Here is a 6591-nt window from a genome sequence, read left to right as displayed (position 1 = left end):
GGCTTCAAGAATCTGTCAGATAAATCTGTCTGTGTAAATGCACCATTAGACAATTTTTTACTCTTGTTGCCGGGGTTTTAGACAATAATGGCTGGGTGTTGAGTCATTTTGAGGGCACACCGAATTGACACGGTTATACAAGCTGTACACTGATTATTTACATTGCATGAAAGTGTCTTATCTTCAGGGTTGACATCAACAGTACAGCAGCACATTACATAGATGAAAAAACTCTTATTGGTCCACGTCTCACTGGACTTGACCACATCTACTTGAAATCTAATGATCAGAAGCTATGACGGCACTTTAGTAAGTGGTAAAGCTCCTGTACATTCAGCAAAGTTTGATAGCTGCAGGAGTCAATCAGTGACTCACAGGTGATGTCTTCTTTGTTCTGAGGCGTCACTTTCCTTTTCCCCTCCATCTGGCCCAGACCACCATGATGATTTCTTGCAGCTACAATTCTTCTCTTGTGAACCTGCCAGGCAAACATCTTAGGCTCCGCACTTTTACAACTTCCACTTTTTTGTGTTATGTGCAGTAAAGTCAGTAGGTATGTGGGTTGCCCCCTGTATGTAGGATCCCCTGCTGTGCCCTCATATAGTAATAATCCCCCTGTGTTGAATCCGGCATAGTAATAATCACCCCTGTGCTCTCTCCATAGTAATAATCCCCCCTGTGCTCTGCCCCTTAGTAGTATCCCCCTTGTGCTCCCCCCCAAAGTAATAATCCTCCTGTGCTCCACCCCATAGTAAAAATTCCCCCTATGCTGTCCTCATATTAAAAATCCCCCCTGTGCTCTGCCCCTTAGTAATGTCCCCCCTGTGTCCCCCCTTCTTATAGTAATAATCCCACGTGCTCTGCCCCTTAGTAATATCCCCCGTGTCCCCCCCTTATAGTAATAATCCCCCCGTGCTCTGCCTTTTAGTAATATCCCCCTATGTCCCCCCCTTATAGTAATAATCCCCTTGTGCTCTGCCCCTTAGTAATATCCCCCCTGTGTCCCCCCCTTATAGTAATAATCCCCCTGTGCTCTGCCCCTTAATAATATCCCCCCTGTGTCCCCCCTTATAGTAATAATCCCACTGTGCTCTGCCCCAAAGTAATATCCCCCGTGTCCCCCCCTTATAGTAATAATCCCCCTCTGCTCTGCCCCTTAGTAATATCCCCCCTGTGTCCCCCCGTTATAGTAATAATCCCCCTGTGCTCTGCCCCTTAGTAATATCCCCCCTGTGTCCCCCTTACAGTAATAATCCCCCTGGGCTCTGCCCCGTAGTAATATCCCCCGTGTCCCCCCTTATAGTAATAATCCCCCTGTGCTCTGCCCCATAGTAATAATCCCCCCTGTGTCCCCCCTTATAGTAATAATCCCCCTGTGCTCTGCCCCGTAGTAATATCCCCCGTGTCCCTCCTTATAGTAATATCCCCCGTGTCCCCCCCTTATAGTAATAATCCCCCTGTGCTCTGCACCGTAGTAATATCTTTCCTGTGTCCCCCCCTTCTTATAGTAATATCCCCCCTGTGCTCCCCCCCCATAGTAATAATCCCCCTGTGGCCGCCATCCCCAACCCCCCCCCATAGTAATAATCCCGCTGTGGCCCCCATCCTCAACCCCCCCCGCCCCCCATAGTAATAAACCCCCTGTGGCCCCCATCCCCTCCATAGTAATAATCCCCCTGTGGCTCCCATCCCCAACCCCCCCTCCTTCATAGTCTTTCCTTTAGTAAAAATTCCCCATATGCTGTAGCCATGTTAATAATCCCCCTTGTGCTCTGCACCCTCCCCCCTCCAAAAAAACCCAAACACATTATACTCACCTTCAGTAACAAACAGCGGGTCCCTGTCTCATCTTCAGCCTGCGAGGAGCAGTCCCCCGCCGCCGCCCCCGCACACATCTCCTTCTAGCAGGCGCAGTGATATGACATCACTCGGCCTGCTTGAGGGAGAGGAAGTGTGCGGGGGCGGCGGCGGCCTGACAGGTGCTGAGCGCTCGGCGGAGCCGAGCGTAGTCCAAGACGTAGGAGCTGCGGTCAGGGCCAGTGATGGGGCGGTAAGGGCCGGTGATGGGGCGGTCAGAGCCGTTGATGAGGCGGGCGGCCAGGGCAGGTGATCGGGCGGGTAGCCGGGGTGCCACCAGCGCCCCCAAGCTGTCGGCACACCATGCGGTCGCCCGGCCCTCCCGCCTCTAGAAACGGCCCTGGTTAAGCCGCCCGATCCCAATCTCCACCGACATCATCTGTCTGTGGTCGTTCAGGAGAGACCCATACACTTTATCATGACAGCGGGTACTGTTTGTTGAGGTGTATGGTGTAGTGGGACCTTTACACCAAGTAAACAAAACTGAAGATCTCAGGATCACTTTAAAATATAGATGGTAAAAATGTAAAATTTTGAAAACATCACCAAAAATTCTGCCGTGTTCATGAGCTCTCAGGTCAAGTTAAATAAAATAAATTACAAAAATAAGGCACTCAATATTTTAATTGGCAATACTCCGGCATCTTTATTGATGGTGGGATTGCATCTCAGGAGCTTGGGATCTTCTTCCATCACACTTGGCCAAACAACCACTTCTGACTGGTCGGTCATAGCTGCGTGGTAATCCAAGCTCCAGATAACGTTCAACCATCCTCCAGTTTCAATTTACTGTAAAAAACAGAAGATAGTCAGCAAAAAAGATCACCGAGTCCTTCTACCCTGCCCTATATAGCTATATGTATATCCCAGGCTGGTTTGAATTCGGTTATTATAAATTTACTAACCACATTTGCTTGGAGGCTGTTCCCAGCATCTACTAACTTTTCAGTAGCGTAATAGTTTCTCATATTGATTTTGATCTTTCCCCAAATAACCTCAGATCGTGTCCCCTTGTTCTTGTGTTCAATTTGTTGTTAAGGACCAGAGTCTCAGGAACACCGCAGAAGCTTCCAGAAGTCCTATGTGCCCTCCAGAGTGCAGTTTCTCTCTTCCGCTCACCATGGAAGAGAAGCATTAAAAGATAGTTAGATCTTTCAATAACACACACTACAAATGTCACACAAACAGCCAAATCTACACTACTACATGTATTGAATGATATATAACATCATCTCTTTTTTTACTCTTATAGAATAATCAACAGTTATACATACAGTACAAAAGGCAGGCCTAGGTATGAAAAGATAAGCACAATAACAGCATTTACCCGAAGCTGACACTGTGCCCATAGAGGACATTCACTTCCCCCAAATGTGAAGTTAACACATTTTTGTTCCTCCAATGCATTATTTCACAAAAAAGAATACCATAGCTACCCCTATACCATGATAACACAATGGCTGATGGTAACAATTTTTATCTTCAGCTATCTGTCCCAGGTCTTCTTTGTTGTCCACTTTACTTTCCGGTGTCTTCATTTTCTTGCAGAAAGGAACCCACAGCTACTTCTAGCACATGATCACAGACATAAGCCACAACTATCATACATCATACAACATTCACATGTGCAATATTTAGAAGATAGTCTGTGGTGAGAAATGACGAGTATGACAGTAGTCTTTGTCTTTAGCTGGCATCATGTCCAAGGAAGATCTGTCCCAGGTCTTCTTTGTTGTCTAATTTTCTTTCAGGCCATTGCATCTTCTTGCAAAAAGAAACCACAGCTACTTCTAGCACATGATCACAAACATAAGCCACAACTATCATACAGCATACAACATTCACATGTGCAATATTTGGAAGATAGCCCGTTGTGAGAAATGATGGACATGACATAGTCTTCATAAGTAGCTGCCTTCTTATCCAAATATGGCAGTCATCTGTCCCACATCTTCTTTGTTGTTCACTTTACTTTCTGAATTCTTCATTTTCTTGCAGGGAGGAAACCACAGCTTCTTCTAGCACATGATCACAAACATAAGCCACACCTATCATACAGCATACAGCATTCACATGCGCAATATTAGGAAGATAGCCTGTGGTGAGAAATGACGGGTATCACAATAGTCTTTGTCTTCAGCTAGAGTCATGTCCAAGGAAGGTAGCCATCTGTCCCAGGTCTTCTTTGTTGTTCAGTTTTCTTTCTGAATTATTAATTTTCTTGCAGGAAGGAACCCACAGCTTCTTCTAGCACATGATCACAAACATAAGCCACACCTATCATACAGCATACAACATTCACATGCGCAATATTTGAAAGATATTCTGTGGTGAGAAATTATGGGTATCACAATAGTCTTTGTCTTTAGCTGGCGTCTTGTCCAAGGAAGGTAGCCATCAGTCCCAGGTCTTATTTGTTGTGTAACTTTCTTTAAGGCCATCACATCTTATTGCAGAACAGAACCCACAGCTTCTTCTAGCACATGATCACAAACATAAGCCACAACTATCATACAGCATACAGCATTCACATGCGCAATATTTGGAAGTAGCCTGTGGTGAGAAATGATGGGTATCACAATCGTCTTTGGCTTTGACAAAAGTCTTTATCTTTGTTGTCTTCTTCCCCAATGAGGGTAGTTGTCTGTTCCAGTTATTCTTTTTTAATGATGGGTACTATAATATTCTTTTTAGAAATTATGTACTGATCAGGATATTTTCATATCTTGCCCAACACATTTTTCAAAAATGGCTACCCCAGCACATGAACACAAATAATATATCATCTATCCTCTCAATAACTCCTTGCTACAAAATGACATTCCAGCAACATCATGAAAAGCAGAGTGTTCCCGCATCATGATGCTACCAGAATGTCATGATACCCAGGGGCTAATCATAAGGACAAGCTGCTATCAGCTCCTAACTGTTAACGATGGGCCACTGTGATTGCTTGGCTGCCCGCCATGAACCCTTTCAGTGCCATGTTCCTGTCACTGTCTAATCGTGACCCTTGATTGGCAATGTTCTGATAGAGTTTTTCTTGGGCAGATTGAATGGGAAGATTGCCGATAATACTGATCAATAATATGCCATAGCCTAGACCAATATATGTAATCTAATGATTGCAAGTCATAGTCCCCTAGGGGGATTTAAAAGTGTTAAATTTTTTAATTTTTTTTTTTTTAAATACAACAAAACCCCTCCCCAGTAAGAGTTTAAAACAGCTCCCTTTCATACTTGAAAAAGTTAAACACATAAAAGTAAGTAAATAAACGCGTTATATAGTAATATATCAATTAGAGATGAGCAAACCGGGTTCGGGTTCGAGTCCATCCGAACCCGAACGATCGGCATTTGATTAGCGGGGGCTGCTGAACTTGGATAAAACTCAAAGGTTGTCTGGAAAACATGGATACAGCCAATGACTATATCCATGTTTTCCACATAGCCTTAGGGCTTTATCCAACTTCAGCAGACACCGCTAATCAAATGCCGAAAGTTCGGGTTCGGATGGATTCGAGCATGCTCGAGGTTAGCTCATCTCTAATATTAATGTGTGCGTAATTGTCCGATTTAGCAAAATATAAAAATAACATTCCCACAAGATTGCAGATTTTTTGTCACATTAACATCAGAAAAATGTATAGAAAGTGTTGAAAAATGTCCATGTACGCAAATATGATATTATTAAAAACTAGAGATTGTGGTGCAAAAAATTACACCCAACCAGCCCTGTAAGTGGAAAATAAAAGAATCAGGACTTTAAGAAGGCAAAAATTAAAAATGGCCTGGTCATTAAGGCTAGAACAGGTGTCAGAGGCAAGAGGATAATAACATTGATACATGCATAAGGCAACCAGAACCGCCCAATCCCCCTCTAATAATGACATCTAGAGACATCACCTGTAGTCTTTGGCTCGGGATCATTCTCTCTCTCTATCTCTCTTTCTCTGTGTTCGGCATCTTTAAAAGAAGGAAGAAACATTTATATCAGAACTGTCTATCAGAACAGCTGCTGTTCCCATAGCAACCAATCATATCATTATAATGGATGTGTCCATAACCATACCTGGTATAATCCCAGTACAGTGACATCCAGTAACTGGGCAGAGCCATAGTGTTTCATCCCTTTAATAGAAAACAACATTATAGGTTGTAATTTTACACATGCCCCTCCCCCTTTATCTCTACACAGTCGGCCTAGATAGACCCACCTGCATTGTAGATCAGCGGTCTTCATCCTGTGGCGCATACACATGGAGGACGTTTTTCCAATGATGTCCCAGGAGGACTTGTCCGTGTAGCAGGAGATAGAGGACGCTCCTGTGATGAGTATTTTGGGGTGTAGTTTCTCTGGTGGCGGCACGCTGTGTATGAGGTCTGTGTATCTGATCCCAGATTCTTTGTTGCTTGATGTGTCCTAATGTCAACCAGAGGCATTGTGACATCACATTGTTAGTAATACTACTGTGGCAACCAATCAGAATAGTGCTTATAGCTTTCACAATTGAAGCAATGATCTGATTGGTTGCTAAGGTCTATGATTGTGGCAGCCAATCACATTAGTGCTTTTAAGTTTGCCAATTGAAGCAGTGATGTGATTGGTTGGTAAGGTCTATGATTGTGGCAGCCAATCAGATGAATGCATATAGATTTGCCAATTGAAGCAGTGATCTGATTGGTTGCTGTTGTCAATTGTCCCTATTACAAGAGCTGTCATCACATGATATC

General features: G+C 44.0%; 1 long non-coding RNA gene across 1 annotated transcript; it reads right to left on the bottom strand.

Annotated features, from left to right (window-relative positions):
• Positions 1-5390: 5390 nt before the first annotated feature.
• On the bottom strand, positions 5391-6348 carry LOC138784470 (uncharacterized). Its single transcript, XR_011361849.1, has 3 exons — positions 6075-6348; positions 5930-5988; positions 5391-5823 (listed from the first exon to the last, which is right to left on the bottom strand). It is a non-coding gene; the product is annotated as an uncharacterized lncRNA (long non-coding RNA).
• Between the last annotated feature and the right edge of the window lie 243 nt (positions 6349-6591).

Source organism: Dendropsophus ebraccatus, chromosome 2 (assembly GCF_027789765.1).
Source record: "Dendropsophus ebraccatus isolate aDenEbr1 chromosome 2, aDenEbr1.pat, whole genome shotgun sequence".
In the NCBI taxonomy this organism is placed as follows: Eukaryota; Metazoa; Chordata; class Amphibia; order Anura; family Hylidae; genus Dendropsophus; species Dendropsophus ebraccatus.
Note: the sequence above shows the minus strand (reverse complement) of the source record. Positions and strands in the feature narration are given on the sequence as shown.